This window comes from Chiloscyllium punctatum, chromosome 34 (assembly GCF_047496795.1).
Source record: "Chiloscyllium punctatum isolate Juve2018m chromosome 34, sChiPun1.3, whole genome shotgun sequence".
NCBI classification, from domain to species: Eukaryota; Metazoa; Chordata; class Chondrichthyes; order Orectolobiformes; family Hemiscylliidae; genus Chiloscyllium; species Chiloscyllium punctatum.
In genome coordinates this window covers 31884880-31903104 of record NC_092772.1, presented here as the reverse complement: position 1 = coordinate 31903104, position 18225 = coordinate 31884880, and the positions used below count along the sequence as shown (strand labels likewise).

Here is an 18225-nt window from a genome sequence, read left to right as displayed (position 1 = left end):
ACTGTGCAATCATCGGGAAACTTCTCCCTGGTGACCTTATGAGGGAGGGAACGCCATTGATGAAGCATCTGCCCACACTGCGCACAAAACAAAACGTCCCCCTGCACCGAGACAATAATAAATCCGACTAAATGCTGAGCCTGTTGCTATTGCCCCTTTGATCAGGCTGGAGAAAGGTTTGTGGCTGTTTGACTGGAGAAGTTATCTTTTTCTTGTTCATGTTACTGAGTGCTCACTCAGCACCATCTATGTCACTGCCATTGACTGGTTCAGTTCAGAAAACCGAGGATTAGGCTTTCCAAAGGACCCCTGTCAAGTCTGTGACTCCCCCTGTGTTGACGAGGTTAAACAGCTCTCTTACACCAACACAGGAAACAGGCGCAGAAGGAGGCCATTCGGCCCATTGAGCCTGTTTCACCAACTCAATCCCCTTGTCCTGTTTGATCCCTTTAACCTTAAAAGCCAAATCTAATTGGAGCGGCACGGTGGTTCAGGGGTTAGCACTGCTGCCTCACAGCACCAGGGACCCGGGGAGACTCTCTGTGTGGAGTTTGCACATTGTCCCCGTGTCTGTGTGGGTTTCCTCCCACAGTCCAAAGATGTGCAGGTTAAGTGAGTTAGCCATGGGGAATGCAGGGTAACGGGGATATGGTAGCTAGGTAGGCCTGGGGATTGCTTTTTGGAGGGTTGGTGCGGACTTGATGGGCCGAATGGCCTTCCTCCACCGTGCGGGGATTGTATGATATGAATTCTGTGAATAATATCTTGGCCTTAACTGCTTTTTGTGACAGGGAATTCAATGCCAGGCGAACCAGGTCAATTCCTGCCTGTTTTCTCTCTGACTCCTTTATCCTTCAAAAATGGGAGTTTGGGTTTGCTTGCCTCGAATCCGTAGCCATTCTGGAGCCTATCGAACCTTGAAAGATGACCACCAGTCCATCCACTGTTTCTCGAGGCACTTCCTTGTGAGAAACTAAGCTCACTCACTTCGATAATTTCAGTCCGAGACAAAATCTGAATCAGTAGTGTCCTTTATTTTACTCTTGCAAGAGGGTGTGATGTCCACTGTCTACAAGGCAGGGACTCACACACACACTGAATTCAATTAACACACGATATTTATATAATTTGGTTTCTTTTTATCCCATTGCTCCTCCCCTGTTTACATCGTCCACTTCCCTAAGACCGGCCCCCATTACCCCTGTTTATCTCTTGCCTTATCTGGCCTTGTCTGTGACAAAATGTTTATTTCTGGCCTCAGGCAGTTTGACCTCATCCTGCTGTAGGTCATTGTTGGGCATATTCTTTCTTCACCATTATCTACCCCCTCCATCTGTACCTTCCCCTGATCCTTATGACCCTTTTAATTGGGGTTTGTTCCTGTGTTTCTGTAAAAGTGGGAAGCAGATGTTTATACCTTCTGTTTGTACAGGCGTATCTAGCTTAACGTCCTCCCCTCACAGCACCTTATCTATTCGCCTGTATTATCTACCATTGTTTTGCCGTCACATTTCATTCTTGCATATAATTTTAGCTAATACAAAAACAATTATGTATTTCCTCCACATAGTTTCCATTCTTGTTGACTCAGCTCTTGGCTGAAGCAATTACACACTGGTGTGAGTTCACTTACCTTGTATAAGTAATTATAATTGCAGAAGGAACACTCCTTTACCTATATCCCACAACCTGAAGTATTTGGGGTTGTAGATTATCGGGTGCTGAAGATCCATTGGCCTTCAATCCCATCAGTTTCCTCAAACCCCCATTTCCCGCCAAGTTTTGACTCAGTGCTTTTGGCCTGTCATTTGGGCCTTGCTTATGAACACGAAACTATATTTTGTTGACCTGACATTTCTTTGTTCCTCTGCTTCAGACTGTCAGGAAACTCACTCATTGTTTTCACATATCTACCAAAGCTTTTACCATCAATTTGGATGTTTACTGCAAGCCTATTCTTGGACTTCCAAGCCTCAGGCCTGCTGCTCTCTCTCTCTCTCTCTTTCTCACCAATCCCGTAGAATCCCTACAGTCACAACAAGACCACACTGACCCTCCAAAGAGTAACCCACCCACACCCATTCCCCTACTCTACATTCACCCCGACACATCCTGGAACACTATGGGACAATTTAGCATGGCCAATTCACCCTAACCTACACATCTTTGGATTATGGGAGGAAACCAGAGCACCCGGAGGAAACCCACGCAGACACGGGCAGTCTCCCGAGGGTGGAATCGAACTCAGGTCCCTGCTGCTGTGAGGCAGCAAGTGCTGGCCACTGTGCTGCCCATATTGATATGTTCCTTCCTTGTCATAGAGTCACACAGCAGGGAAACAGCCCCTTCACTCCAACCCGTCTGTGCTGACCATAATCCCAAACTAAACTACTAAACCTGCTCCTGGCCCATCTCGCTCCAAACCTTTCCTATTCATATCTTTTAATATCTTTTAAATATTGTAACTATACCCACACTCCATCACTTCTTCAGGAATTTCAGTCCACACATGGACCACCCTCTGTGTAAAAGATTTTGTCCCTCACGTCTTTTTAAAATCTCTCTCCTCTTACCTTAAAAATGTGTCCCCCCTGGACTCGAAATCCTCCACTCTAGGAGAAAGATACTTATCATTAACGCGATCTCTGCCCCTCATTATCTTATGAACTTCTATCAGGTCACCTCGCAACCCCGTGCGCTCCAGTGAAAAACGTCCCAGCCTATCCAGCGTTCCTTTCTGACTCAATCCCTCCATTCCCGGCCACATCCCGGTAACTCTCCTCTGAGCCCTCTCCAGTTTAATAATATCCTTCCTATAACAGGGCGACCAGAACTGGACGCAGGACTCCACAAGAGGCCTCACTAAAGGCCTGTCCAACCTCAACGTGACATCCCAACTCCTGTACTCAAAGCTTTGAGTAATGAAGGCAAGATAAACACCTCCTTAACCGCCCTGTCTCTCCATGACGCAAACTTCAAAGAATATTCTGCATTCTGAGGCCCTTTGTCCTCCAACACTGCCCAAGGCCCAACCATGAATTGAATAAGACCTGGCCTCGTTGGTTTTAGCAATGCATTGCTCCAGATTGAACTGCATCTGCCATTTCTCAGCCCATTGACCCATTTGATCAAGCTCCCTTTGTAATGTGAGGAAACCTTCTGCACTGGATATAATATCTCCAAAAGTGGTGTCATCCACAAACTCCATCCGTCGTTTCCCTTGTTAAAAATGTTCGGGACACCTTTCCAGTTTTGTTTTTATGCCCCTTGCTGGACGATTCCTGTCTCATTGCACAACGCCCTGTCTAGGATGGCCAGATCTCTAGTTGGTTCTTCGATGTAGTGTACCCTCCAGGAATTTCTTGCCTCTGGGATTGTGACTGACTTGTTTTTGCCCAGCCTACGTGCACAGTGAAGCTGTCCGTTCTTGCAACTGTACCTTTATTGTTTCAGCCCCGAATTTCCTGCGAAAAGCCTCCCTCAATATTGCCAATTTGTGTCCAACCCCACCGCCCCGTGCTCTTTCTCAACTCCATGCAGATTCCACATGGTCAGAGCGAGTACTGCGTTCTTTATCTTTTTAGCCAATAATCCAACTCAACCTTATCTCTCCACGCTTCAGGCTCACTGCCTTTATTCCTGATGAAGGGCTTTTGCCCGAAACGTCGATTTCGCTGCTCGTTGGATGCTGCCTGAACTGCTGTGCTCTACCAGCACCACTAATCCAGTATTTGGTTTCCAGCATCTGCAGTTATTTTCCTTTTTGTCTGCCCCTTTCTATCCTTGGAATACCCGGAATATTCAGTCACTGTAATCCCCAACTATATCATACTCTATTTGTTTTATCTATCTGCGTGATTAGTTCATCCCACTGAATGGTGACAATGACAACATTTAGAAGGCATCTGGGTGGGTAGGTGAATGGGAAAGTTGAGAGGGAGAGGAGTCAAGGGGGACTTGGGATATCTGCTCGGCATGGACGGGTTGGACCAAAGGGTCTGTTTCCATGCTGCACATCCCGATGACAGCATAACCCCTTCCAGAGTCTTGTCGGTCTCAATGAGATTGCCTCGCAATCTTCGAAACTCCAGACCATACTAACGCAGCACCGTCTCCCGGGGATGAAAGTAGGGAACCATCTCCAGGGTTTCTTTATAGAAATGTGGAGATGCGATCCACACTCAGCACTCGAGGCGTGGTTTCTCCAAAGTCTTGTATCATTGCGACAGAGGTCTCTCTTGTCTGCTCTTGGACAAGAGTTAGGATGCCACTGATCGGGTCATTCAACACAGAAGCAAAACCTTCAGCCCAACCAGTCCATGGCGAACATAATCCCAAAATAAACTCGTCCCACCTGCCCGTTCCTGACCCATATCCCTCCAAATGTTTCCTATCCATGCACTTATCCAACTATCTTTTCAACATTGTAACTGCACCCACATCCACCACATCCTCTGGATGTTCATTCCACACACAAACCACTCTCCATGTCAAAGAAAATTGAGTGTCAAGTCTCTCTTAAATCTCTCTCCTGCCAGGTTAAAAAAAAACCCCTTTGTCTTGAGATCCCCCATCCAAGAGAAAAGACAAGAACCATTAACGCGATCAATACCCCACGTTATTTTATAAACCTCGATCACGTCACCTCTCACCCCCAGTGATAAAACATCCCGGCCTGTCCAGCTTCCCTGTATAACTCAAACCCTTCCAATGAGATTGCATTGTGCATGTGGGTGTGCACATCTATAGGTCTCTCTGTGCGTCTGTGAGTGTAAGTCTGTGTGTAGGTTTGTGTGTGTGTCCGAGTGTATCACTGTATTTCTGTTCCTGTCTGTCTGGGACATCACTATGAGGAACCTTGGTTGATCAGACAGTGCTGAGTCCATGTGTTCAAAGGTCCTGAATCAGCATGGGCCAGGTTTAGTCACTATTAAAGCAGGCCACAGGAGGAAGCTCTGTCAGACCATGAAACCAAACATGTGCGGCACTCCCTCAGCACTGACCCTCCCACAGTGCGGCACTCCCTCAGCACTGACCCTCTGACAGTGCGGCCCTCCCTCAACACTGACCCTCCGACAGTGCCCACTCCCTCAGCACTGACCTTCCGACAGTGCGGCACTCCCTCAGCACTGACCCTCCGACAGTGCAGCACTCCCTCAGCACTGACCCTCCGACAGTGCGGCACTCCCTCAGCACTGACCCTCTGACAGTGCCCACTCCCTCAGCACTGACCCTCCGACAGTGCGGCACTCCCTCAGCACTGACCCTCCGACAGTGCAGCACTCCCTCAGCACTGACCCTCCGACAGTGCGGCACTCCCTCAGCACTGACCCTCCGACAGTGCTGCACTCCCTCAGCACTGACCCTCCGACAGTGCGGCACTCCCTCAGCACTGACCCTCCGACAGTGCGTCACTCCCTCAACACTGACCCTCCCACAGTGTGGCACTCCCTCAGCACTGACCCTCCGACAGTGCCCACTCTCTCAGTACTGACCCTCTGACAGTGCGGCACTCCCTCAGCACTGACCCTCTGACAGTGCGGCACTCCCTCAGCACTGACCCTCCAACAGTGCGGCACTCCCTCAGCACTGACCTCCGACAGTGCGGCACTCCCTCAGCACTGACCTCCGACAGTGCGGCACTCCCTCAGCACTGACCTCCGACAGTGCGGCACTCCCTCAGCACTGACCCTCTGACAGTGCCCACTCCCTCAGCACTGACCCTCCGACAGTGCGGCACTCCCTCAGCACTGACCCTCCGACAGTGCGGCACTCCCTCAGCACTGACCCTCCGACAGTGCGGCACTCCCTCAGTACTGACCCTCCGACAGTGCTGCACTCCCTCAGCACTGACCCTCCGACAGTGCGTCACTCCCTCAACACTGACCCTCCCACAGTGTGGCACTCCCTCAGCACTGACCCTCCGACAGTGCCCACTCTCTCAGTACTGACCCTCTGACAGTGCGGCACTCTCTCAGTACTGACCCTCCGACTGTGCGTCACTCCCTCAGCACTGACGCTCCGAAAGTGCGGCACTCCCTCAGCACTGACCCTCCGACAGTGCGGCACTCCCTCAGCACTGACCCTCTGACAGTGCGACACTCCCTCAGCACTGACCCTCCGACAGTGCAGCACTCCCTCAGTACTGACCCTCCGACAGTGCCCACTCCCTCAGCACTGACCCTCCGACAGTGCGGCACTCCCTCAGCACTGACCCTCCGACAGTGCGGCACTCCCTCAGCACTGACCCTCCGACAGTGCGGCACTCCCTCATCACTGACCCTCCGACAGTGCGTCACTCCCTCAGCACTGACCCTCCGACAGTGCGGCACTCCCTCAGCACTGACCCTCCGACAGTGCGGCACTCCCTCAGCACTGACCCTCCAACAGTGCGGCACTCCCTCAGCACTGACCTCCGACAGTGCGGCACTCCCTCAGCACTGACCCTCCGACAGTGCGGCACTCCCTCAGCACTGACCCTCCGACAGTGCGGCACTCCCTCAGCACTGACCCTCCGACAGTGTGGGACTCCCTCAGCACTGACCCTCCGACAGTGCGGCACTCCCTCAGCACTGACCCTCCGACAGTGTGACACTCCTTCAGCACTGACCCTCCGACAGTGCAGCACTCCCTCAGTACTGACCCTCCGACAGTGCCCACTCCCTCAGCACTGACCCTCCGACAGTGCAGCACTCCCTCAGTACTGACCCTCCGACAGTGTGGCACTCCCTCAGCACTGACCATCTGACAGTGCGACACTCCCTCAGTACTGACCCTCCCACAGTGCGGCACTCCCTCAGCACTGACCCTCCGATAGTGCCCACTCCCTCAGCACTGACCCTCCGACAGTGCAGCACTCCCTCAGCACTGACCCTCTGATAGTGCGGCACTCCCTCAGCACTGACCCTCTGATAGTGCCCACTCCCTCAGCACTGACCCTCCGACAGTGTGGCATTCCCTCAGCACTGACTCTCCGACAGTGCCCACTCCCTCAGCACTGACCCTCCGACAGTGCAGCACTCCCTCAGTACTGACCCTCCGACAGTGTGGCACTCCCTCAGCACTGACCATCTGACAGTGTGTCACTCCCTCAGCACTGACCCTTCGACAGTGTGGCACTCACTCAGCACTGACCCTCCGACAGTGCCCACTCCCTCAGCACTGACCCTCCGACAGTGCCCACTCCCTCAACACTGACCCTCCGACAGTGCGGCAATCCCTCAGCACTGACCCTCCGACAGTGCGGCAATCCCTCAGCACTGACCCTCCGACAGTGCGGCACTCCCTCAGCACTGACCCTCCGACAGTGCGGCACTCCCTCAGCACTGACCCTCCGACAGTGCGGCACTCCCTCAGCACTGACCCTCCGACAGTGCGGCACTCCCTCAGCACTGACCCTCCGACAGTGCGGCACTCCCTCAGCACTGACCCTCCGACAGTGCGGCACTCCCTCAGCACTGACCCTCCGACAGTGCGGCACTCCCTCAGCACTGACCCTCCGACAGTGCGGCACTCCCTCAGCACTGACCTCTGACAGTACGGCACTCCCTCAGCACTGACCCTCCGACAGTGCGGCACTCCCTCAGCACTGACCCTCCGACAGTGCGGCACTCCCTCAGCACTGACCCTCCGACAGTGCGGCACTCCCTCAGCACTGACCCTCCGACAGTGCGACACTCCCTCAGCACTGACCCTCCGACAGTGCGGCACTCCCTCAGCACTGACCTCCGACAGTGCGGCACTCCCTCAGCACTGACCCTCTGACAGTGCGACACTCCCTCAGCACTGACCTCCGACAGTGCCCACTCCCTCAGCACTGACCCTCCGACAGTGCGGCACTCCCTCAGCACTGACCCTCCCACAGTGCGGCACTCTCTCAGCACTAACTCTGTAATATTCCAGTACCCACCCCCCCTCTCTCCCTCTCTCTCTCTCTCTCTTGCTGGGTCCCAACTGAGTCTCGCATGTTAACCTGAAGGTGTACCTCTCTCTGTCGTGATTACCAGCTCTCTGCACTGCTGTTGCTGGGTTGTAATCTTGGGCACCACGTTCGTGGGCTGATTGCCGATTCATGTTTGTGTCTCTCTCTCTTCCCTTTCCAGACACTGAGCGTAATGGGCCTGACGTCAATCTCCAGGTAGGTCGTGTCATGGTTAAACAGATAGGCAGTGGGATTGTGCTGGGATCCAGGAGTGGACAGGATGAGGGTGTGGGAGCAGTGACAGAGCCTGACTTTGGTGAGGAGGATCTGGGAGGGGGCGGGGGGCATGCGAGATGCAGAGATCCACAGTAAGATGTGCGAGGTGGTATGGTGTTAGCGTGGAGGGGTGTGGGCTGCACCGTATCGGTGAGTGGTGCAAGGGGTAGGTCAGTGTGTGTGCAGGTGCAGTCACCCAAAGTGTCTCTTTCTGTTTCAGACGCACTCAAACAAACTTCCACCATATTCCACGGCACCAGCACCCTCCACTTTCACCACCAAGGTAAGACTGAGAGAGAGAGGGAGAGAGGGTGGCTTCGGGCACTGTCTCCCCTGCAAAATAAAACTCGCTAAAAACTCCAACTGCTTCTGGAGCACAACTGGGGAACATCTGCATCTCCCCGCGCAGCCAGAAGCTGCAAATCACAGGCCTCAGACTGACTCTCCAGACCAGCAACATGGCAACTCTGCTCACACCCGGAGTCAGTGTGTAACACAGTCCCCGCTCACACCCAGAGTCAGTGTGTAACACAGTCCCCGCTCACACCCAGAGTCAGTGTGTAACACAGTCCCCGCTCACACCCGGAGTCACTGTGTAACACAGACCCCGCTCACACCCAGAGTCAGTGTGTAACACAGACCCCGCTCACACCCGGAGTCAGTGTGTAACACAGTCCCCGCTCACACCCAGAGTCAGTGTGTAACACAGTCCCCGCTCACACCCAGAGTCAGTGTGTAACACAGTCCCCGCTCACACCCAGAGTCAGTGTGTAACACAGTCCCCGTTCACACCCAGAGTCAGGGTGTAACACAGTCCCCGTTCACACCCGGAGTCAGTGTGTAACACAGTCACCGCTCACACCCAGAGTCAGTGTGTAACACAGACCCCGCTCACACCCAGAGTCAGTGTGTAACACAGACCCCGCTCACACCCAGAGTCAGTGTGTAACAGTCCCCGCTCACACCCAGAGTCAGTGTGTAACACAGTCCCCGCTCACACCCGGAGTCAGTGTGTAACACAGTCCCCGCTCACACCCGGAGTCAGTGTGTAACAGAGTCCCCGCTCACACCCAGTGTCAGTGTGTAACACAGTCCCCGCTCACACCCAGAGTCACTGTGTAACACAGACCCCGTTCACACCCGGAGTCAGTGTGTAACACAGTCCCTGCTCACACCCAGAGTCAGGGTGTAACACAGTCCCCGCTCACACCCAGTGACAGTGTGTAACACAGTCCCCGCTCACACCCAGAGTCACTGTGTAACACAGACCCCGTTCACACCCGGAGTCAGTGTGTAACACAGTCCCTGCTCACACCCAGAGTCAGGGTGTAACACAGTCCCCGCTCACACCCAGTGACAGTGTGTAACACAGTCCCTGCTCACACCCAGAGTCAGTGTGTAACACAGACCCCGCTCACACCCAGAGTCACTGTGTAACACAGTCACCGCTCACACCCAGAATCAGTGTGTAACACAGTCCCCGCTCACACCCAGAGTCAGGGTGCAACACAGTCACCGCTCACACCCAGAGTCAGGGTGCAACACAGTCACCGCTCACACCCAGAGTCAGGGTGCAACACAGTCACCGCTCACACCCAGAGTCAGTGTGTAACACAGTCCCTGCTCACACCCAGAGTCAGGGTGTAACACAGTCCCCGCTCACACCCAGAGTCAGTGTGTAACACAGTCCCCGCTCACACCCAGAGTCAGTGTGTAACACAGTCCTCGCTCACACCCAGAGTCAGTGTGTAACACAGTCCCCGCTCACACCCAGAGTCAGGGTATAACACAGTCCCCGCTCACACCCAGAGTCAGTGTGTAACACAGTCACCGCTCACACCCAGAGTCAGTGTGTAACACAGTCCCCGCTCACACCCAGAGTCAGTGTGTAACACAGTCCCCGCTCACACCCAGAGTCAGTGTGTAACACAGTCCCCGTTCAGACCCAGAGTCAGTGTGTAACACAGTCCCCTGTTCACACCCAGAGTCAGTGTGTAACACAGTCCCCGCTCACACCCGGAGTCAGGGTGTAACACAGTCCCCGCTCACACCCGGAGTCAGGGTGTAACACAGGCCCCGTTCACACCCAGAGTCAGTGTGTAACACAGTCCCCGCTCACACCCGGAGTCAGGGTGTAACACAGTCCCCGCTCACACCCAGAGTCAGTGTGTAACACAGACCCCAGTCACACCCAGAGTCAGTGTGTAACACAGTCCCCGCTCACACCCAGAGTCAGTGTGTAACACAGTCCCCAGTTCACACCCAGAGTCAGTGTGTAACACAGTCCCCTGTTCACACCCAGAGTCAGTGTGTAACACAGTCCCCGCTCACACCCGGAGTCAGTGTGTAACACAGTCCCCGCTCACACCGAGTCAGTGTGTAACACAGTCCCCGCTCACACCGAGTCAGTGTGTAACAAAGTCCCCGCTCACACCCAGAGTCAGTGTGTAACACAGACCCCAGTCACACCCAGAGTCAGTGTGTAACACAGTCCCCGCTCACACCCAGAGTCAGTGTGTAACACAGTCCCCTGTTCACACCCAGAGTCAGTGTGTAACACAGTCCCCTGTTCACACCCAGAGTCAGTGTGTAACACAGTCCCCGCTCACACCCGGAGTCAGTGTGTAACACAGTCCCCGCTCACACCGAGTCAGTGTGTAACACAGTCCCCGCTCACACCGAGTCAGTGTGTAACAAAGTCCCCGCTCACACCCAGAGTCAGGGTGTAACACAGTCCCCGCTCACACCGAGTCAGTGTGTAACACAGTCCCCGCTCACACCGAGTCAGTGTGTAACAAAGTCCCCGCTCACACCCAGAGTCAGGGTGTAACACAGTCCCCTGTTCACACCCAGAGTCAGTGTGTAACACAGTCCCCTGTTCACACCCAGAGTCAGTGTGTAACACAGTCCCCGCTCACACCCAGAGTCAGTGTGTAACACAGTCCCCGCTCACACCCAGTGTCAGTGTGTAACACAGTCCCCGCTCACACCCAGTGTCAGTGTGTAACACAGTCCCCGCTCACACCCAGAGTCAGGGTGTAACACAGTCCCCGTTCACACCCAGAGTCAGGGTGTAACACAGTCCCCGCTCACACCCAGAGTCAGTGTGTAACACAGTCCCTGTTCACACCCAGAGTCAGTGTGTAACACAGTCCCCGTTCAGACCCAGTGTCAGTGTGTAACACAGGCCCCGTTCACACCCAGAGTCAGTGTATAACACAGTCCCCGTTCAGACCCAGTGTCAGTGTATAACACAGTCCCTGTTCACATACAGTGTCAGTGTATAACACAGTCCCCGTTCACACCCAGTGTCAGGGTGTAACACAGTCCCCGTTCACACCCAGTGTCAGTGTGTAACACAGTCCCCATTCAGACCCAGTGTCAGGGTGTAACACAGTCCCCGTTCACACCCAGTGTCAGGGTGTAACACAGTCCCCATTCAGACCCAGTGTCAGGGTGTAACACAGTCCCCGTTCACACCCAGTGTCAGGGTGTAACACAGTCCCCGTTCACACCCAGTGTCAGTGTGTAACACAGTCCCCGTTCACACCCAGAGTCAGTGTGTAACACAGTCCCCGTTCACATACAGTGTCAGTGTATAACACAGTCCCCGTTCACACCCAGAGTCAGTGTGTAACACAGTCCCCGTTCACACCCAGTGTCAGTGTGTAACACAGTCCCCGTTCAGACCCAGTGTCAGTGTATAACACAGTCCCCTGTTCAGACCCAGTGTCAGTGTATAACACAGTCCCCGTCACACCCAGAGTCAGTGTATAACACAGTCCCCGTTCAGACCCAGTGTCAGTGTGTAACACAGTCCCCGTTCAGACCCAGTGTCAGTGTATAACACATTCCCCGTTCAGACCCAGTGCCAGTGTATAACACAGTCCCCGTTCACACCCAGTGTCAGTGTATAACACAGTCCCTGTTCACACCCAGAGTCAGTGTGTAACACAGTCCCCGTTCAGACCCAGTGTCAGTGTGTAACACAGTCCCCTGTTCACACCCAGTGTCAGTGTATAACACAGTCCCCGTTCACACCCAGTGTCAGTGTATAACACAGTCCCCGTTCAGACCCACTGCCAGTGTATAACACAGTCCCTGTTCACTCCCAGAGTCAGTGTGTAACACAGTCCCCGTTCAGACCCAGTGTCAGTGTATAACACAGTCCCCTGTTCACACCCAGTGTCAGTGTATAACACAGTCCCTGTTCAGACCCAGTGTCAGTGTGTAACACAGTCCCCATTCACACCCAGTGTCAGTGTATAACACAGTCCCCGTTCAGACCCAGTGTCAGTGTATAACACAGTCCCCGTTCACACCCAGAGTCAGTGTATAACACAGTCCCCGTTCACACCCAGTGTCAGTGTATAACACAGTCCCCGTTCAGACCCAGTGCCAGTGTATAACACAGTCCCTGTTCACACCCAGAGTCAGTGTGTAACACAGTCCCCGTTCAGACCCAGTGTCAGTGTATAACACAGTCCCCGTTCAGACCCAGTGCCAGTGTATAACACAGTCCCTGTTCACACCCAGAGTCAGTGTGTAACACAGTCCCCGTTCAGACCCAGTGTCAGTGTATAACACAGTCCCTGTTCAGACCCAGTGCCAGTGTATAACACAGTCCCTGTTCACACCCAGAGTCAGTGTGTAACACAGTCCCCGTTCACACCCAGTGTCAGTGTATAACACAGTCCCTGTTCAGACCCAGTGTCAGTGTATAACACAGTCCCTGTTCACACCCAGAGTCAGTGTGTAACACAGTCCCCGTTCAGACCCAGTGTCAGTGTGTAACACAGTCCCTGTTCAGACCCAGTGCCAGTGTATAACACAGTCCCTGTTCACACCCAGAGTCAGTGTGTAACACAGTCCCCGTTCAGACCCAGTGTCAGTGTATAACACAGTCCCCGTTCAGACCCAGAGTCAGTGTATAACACAGTCCCTGTTCACACCCAGAGTCAGTGTGTAACACAGTCCCCGTTCAGACCCAGTGCCAGTGTATAACACAGTCCCTGTTCACACCCAGAGTCAGTGTGCAACACAGTCACCGCTCACACCCAGAGTCACTGTGTAACACAGACCCCGTTCACACCCGGAGTCAGTGTGTAACAGAGTCCCCGCTCACACCCAGAGTCAGTGTGTAACACAGTCCCCGCTCACACCCAGAGTCACTGTGTAACACAGACCCCGTTCACACCCGGAGTCAGTGTGTAACACAGTCCCCGTTCAGACCCAGTGTCAGTGTGTAACACAGTCCCCGTTCAGACCCAGTGTCAGTGTGTAACACAGTCCCCGTTCAGACCCAGTGCCAGTGTATAACACAGTCCCTGTTCACACCCAGAGTCAGTGTGTAACACAGTCCCCGTTCAGACCCAGTGCCAGTGTATAACACAGTCCCCGTTCAGACCCAGTGCCAGTGTATAACACAGTCCCCGTTCAGACCCAGTGTCAGTGTATAACACAGTCCCTGTTCACACCCAGAGTCAGTGTATAACACAGTCCCCGTTCACACCCAGAGTCAGTGTGTAACACAGTCCCTGTTCACACCCAGAGTCAGTGTGTAACACAGTCCCCGTTCAGACCCAGTGTCAGTGTATAACACAGTCCCCGTTCACACCCAGAGTCAGTGTATAACACAGTCCCCTGTTCACACCCAGAGTCAGTGTGTAACACAGTCCCCGTTCAGATCCAGTGTCAGTGTATAACACAGTCCCTGTTCACACCCAGAGTCAGTGTGTAACACAGTCCCCGTTCAGACCCAGTGTCAGTGTATAACACAGTCCCCGTTCAGACCCAGTGTCAGTGTATAACACAGTCCCCGTTCACACCCAGAGTCAGTCTATAACACAGTCCCCGTTCACACCCAGTGTCAGTGTATAACACAGTCCCCGTTCAGACCCAGTGCCAATGTATAACACAGTCCCCGTTCAGACCCAGTGCCAGTGTATAACACAGTCCCCGTTCACACCCAGAGTCAGTGTATAACACAGTCCCCGTTCACACCCAGAGTCAGTGTATAACACAGTCCCTGTTCACACCCAGAGTCAGTGTGTAACACAGTCCCCGTTCAGACCAGTGCCAGTGTATAACACAGTCCCCGTTCAGACCCAGAGTCAGTGTATAACACAGTCCCCGTTCACACCCAGAGTCAGTGTATAACACAGTCCCCGTTCAGACCCAGTATCAGTGTATAACACAGTCCCTGTTCACACCCAGAGTCAGTGTATAACACAGTCCCCTGTTCACACCCAGTATCAGTGTATAACACAGTCCCCGTTCAGACCCAGTGTCAGTGTATAACACAGTCCCCGTTCACACCCAGAGTCAGTGTGTAACACAGTCCCCGTTCAGACCCAGTGTCAGTGTATAACACAGTCCCTGTTCACACCCAGAGTCAGTGTGTAACACAGTCCCCGTTCAGACCCAGAGTCAGTGTGTAACACAGTCCCTGTTCACACCCGGAGTCAGTGTGTAACACAGTCCCTGTTCAGACCCAGTGTCAGTGTATAACACAGTCCCCTGTTCACACCCAGAGTCAGTGTGTAACACAGTCCCCGTTCAGACCCAGTGTCAGTGTATAACACAGTCCCCGTTCAGACCCAGTGTCAGTGTGTAACACAGTCCCCTGTTCACACCCAGTGTCAGTGTATAACACAGTCCCTGTTCACACCCAGAGTCAGTGTGTAACACAGTCCCCGTTCAGACCCAGTGCCAGTGTATAACACAGTCCCTGTTCACACCCAGAGTCAGTGTATAACACAGTCCCCGTTCAGACCCAGTGTCAGTGTATAACACAGTCCCCGTTCACACCCAGAGTCAGTGTGTAACACAGTCCCCCGTTCAGACCCAGTGTCAGTGTATAACACAGTCCCCTGTTCACACCCAGAGTCAGTGTGTAACACAGTCCCCGTTCAGACCCAGTGTCAGTGTATAACACAGTCCCCGTTCAGACCCAGTGTCAGTGTATAACACAGTCCCCTGTTCACACCCAGAGTCAGTGTGTAACACAGTCCCCGTTCAACACCCAGTATCAGTGTATAACACAGTCCCCGTTCACACCCAGAGTCAGTGTATAACACAATCCCTGTTCACACCCAGTATCAGTGTATAACACAGTCCCCCGTTCACACCCAGTGCCCTCTGAACTGCTCCCCATCAAACTCCCTCAGGACAGGGACCACACGGGTTTAGTTACCTAGTAAATCTCCCTCTACACTATCCCCATCAAACCCTCCCAGGGACAGGGCCAGCGCCGGGTTAGATCCTGAGAAAAAGCTGCCTTTGTCGCTGTCTGATTGAAGTTCTGGTGTTCAGTGACATTTTTCACTTCCTTGCTCCCCACATCAGTTGCGTTTTTTGGGTTCGAGGTCAGAGCTGAGGTGTCTGAACGCCAGTTGGAGTTGAGTCGGCGCTGGGCTTGGGTATGTTTGTGGAGGATCGGCACTGAGATGTTCATTCGGGGAGATGTTATCTCGACGATTCTGCCTCTCCAGATGGCTGTGTGACTCACATGTTTTTCGAACAACTTTCACCTCTGTGGGTCTGTGAGTCAAACCTTTCTCCTCTGAGGCTGTGGTAGGGAAATCCCTTCCTCTTTGTATTTGTCCTGAACAGGAAGTGGCAGGTACCTCCCAGTTCTGAGTAACCCTTTCAGCCCCCAGGAACTCAGCTCCAGACCATGCTCAGGTAAATGGCATTGGGGCTTGTCCTGCCCCCCCCCCCATCAGGAATTAACAGAAGAGTGTGCGTTCTGAGGATAGGTCCCTCGGCCCGAAATGTTTCACCCGGATTTCTCTCTCGACAGATGCTGCCTGACCTGCTGAGCGTTTCCAGCGGCTTCTGTGTCTGTTTCTGAGTTCGAGCAGCTGCAGCTCTCTCGTTGTGTTTTTAGGACAAGAAAGCAGAGTTTCCTGTGGGAGGGAGTGTGTCGTTGAGTTGACACGTGACAGTATCAGAACGCCACAGCAACAGACAGACAGAGCAAAAGGAGCAAACACGTCGAATAACGGAAGGCTTTATCCACCATCGACAGAGATAGGGGGCAGGGACAGGGATAGGGGGCAGGGATAGGGATAGGGGCAGGGAAAGGGGGCAGGGATAGGGGGCAGGGATAGGGATAGGGGGCAGGGGTAGGGGCAGGAATAGGGATGAGGGCAGGGATAGGGGGCAGGGATAGGGATAGGGGCAGGGATAGGGGCAGGGATAGGGGGCAGGGATAGGGATAGGGGGAAGGGATAGGGGGCAGGGATAGGGGGCAGGGATAAGGATAGGGGGAAGGGATAGGGGGCAGGGACAGGGGGCAGGGATAGGGATAGGGGGCAGGGATAGGGGATGGGGGAAGGGATAGGGGCAGGGATAGGGGGCAGGGATAGGGGGCAGGGACAGGGATAGGGGGAAGGGATAGGGGGGCAGGGACAGGGGGCAGGGACAGGGGGCAGGGATAGGGATAGGGGGAAGGGATAGGGGGCAGGGACAGGGATAGGGGGAAGGGATAGGGGGCAGGGACAGGGGGGCAGGGATAGTGGGCAGGATAGGGGCAGGGGGAAGGGATAGGGGGCAGGGATAGGGGGCAGGGACAGGGGGCAGGGATAGGGGCCGGGATAGGGATAGGGGGCAGGGATAGGGGCAGGGGGAAGGGATAGGGGGCAGGGACAGGGATAGGGGGAAGGGATAGGGGGCAGGGATGGGGGCAGGGATAGGGGCAGGGATAGAGGGCAGGGATAGGGATGGGGCAGGGATAGGGGATGGGGGCAGGGATAGGGATAGGGGGGCAGGGATAGGGGCAGGGATAGGGGGCAGGGATAGGGATAGGGGGAAGGGATAGGGGGCAGGGATAGGGGCAGGGATAAGGATAGGGGGAAGGGATAGGGGGCAGGGACAGGGGGCAGGGATAGGGATAGGGGGCAGGGATAGGGATGGGGGGAAGGGATAGGGGGCAGGGATAGGGATAGGGGGAAGGGATAGGGGGCAGGGATAGGGGGCAGGGATAGGGGCAGGGATAGAGGGCAGGGATAGGGATGGGGCAGGGATAGGGATGGGGGCAGGGATAGGGGGCAGGGACAGGGATAGGGGGAAGGGATAGGGGGCAGGGATAGGGGGCAGGGATAGGGGCAGGGATAGAGGGCAGGGATAGGGATGGGGCAGGGATAGGGATGGGGGCAGGGATAGGGATAGGGGGCAGGGATAGGGGGCAGGGATAGGGATAGGGGGCAGGGATAGGGGCAGGGACAGGGGCAGGGACGGGGGCAGGGATAGGGATAGAGGGCAGGGATAGGGGGCATGGATAGGGGGCAGGGATAGGGATAGGGGCAGGGATAGGGGGCAGGGATAGGGGGAAGGGATAGGGGCAGGGACAGGGGGCAGAGATAGGGGGCAGGGATAGGGATAGGGGGCAGGGATAGGGGGCATGGATAGGGGGCAGGGTTAGGGATAGTGGGCAGGGATAGGGGGCATGGATAGGGGGCAGGGATAGGGATAGTGGGCAGGGATAGGGGGCAGGGATAGGGATAGGAGGCAGGGATAGGGGGCAGGGATAGGGATAGGGGGAAGGGATGGGGCAGGGACAGGGGGCAGGGACAGGGGGGCAGAGATAGGGGGCAGGGATAGGGATAGGGGGCAGGGATAGGGGCAGGGATAGAGGGCAGGGATAGGGATAGGGGGCAGGGATAGGGATAGGGGGCAGGGATAGGGGGCAGGGATAGGGATAGGGGGCAGGGATAGGGGACAGGGATAGGGATAGGGGGCAGGGATAGGGGGCAGGGATAGGGATAGGGGCAGCGATAGGGATAGGGGGCAGGGATGGGGGCAGGGACAGGGGGCAGGGATTTGGACAGGGATAGGGGACAGGGATAGGGAGCAGGGATGGGGGCAGGGACAGGGATCGGGGACAGGGATAGGGGGCAGGGATAGGGGGCAGGGACAGGGATCGGGGACAGGGATAGGGGGCAGGGATAGGGGGCAGGGATAGGGATATGGGGACCGGGATAGGGGGCAGGGATGGGGGCGGGGATAGGGGACGGGGATAGGGG

At 54.8% G+C, this 18225-nt stretch overlaps 1 long non-coding RNA gene across 3 annotated transcripts in view; it reads left to right on the top strand.

Annotated features, from left to right (window-relative positions):
* LOC140459002 (uncharacterized) overlaps window positions 1–8480 on the top strand; it is an 886814-nt gene extending 878334 nt beyond the window's left edge. For all 3 annotated transcript variants that reach the window (XR_011953813.1, XR_011953812.1, XR_011953811.1), the window contains exons 5-6: window positions 8103–8137; window positions 8418–8480. This is a non-coding gene — a long non-coding RNA (uncharacterized lncRNA). The remainder of the gene's footprint in view (window positions 1–8102; window positions 8138–8417) is intronic.
* The last annotated feature ends 9745 nt before the right edge of the window (window positions 8481–18225 follow it).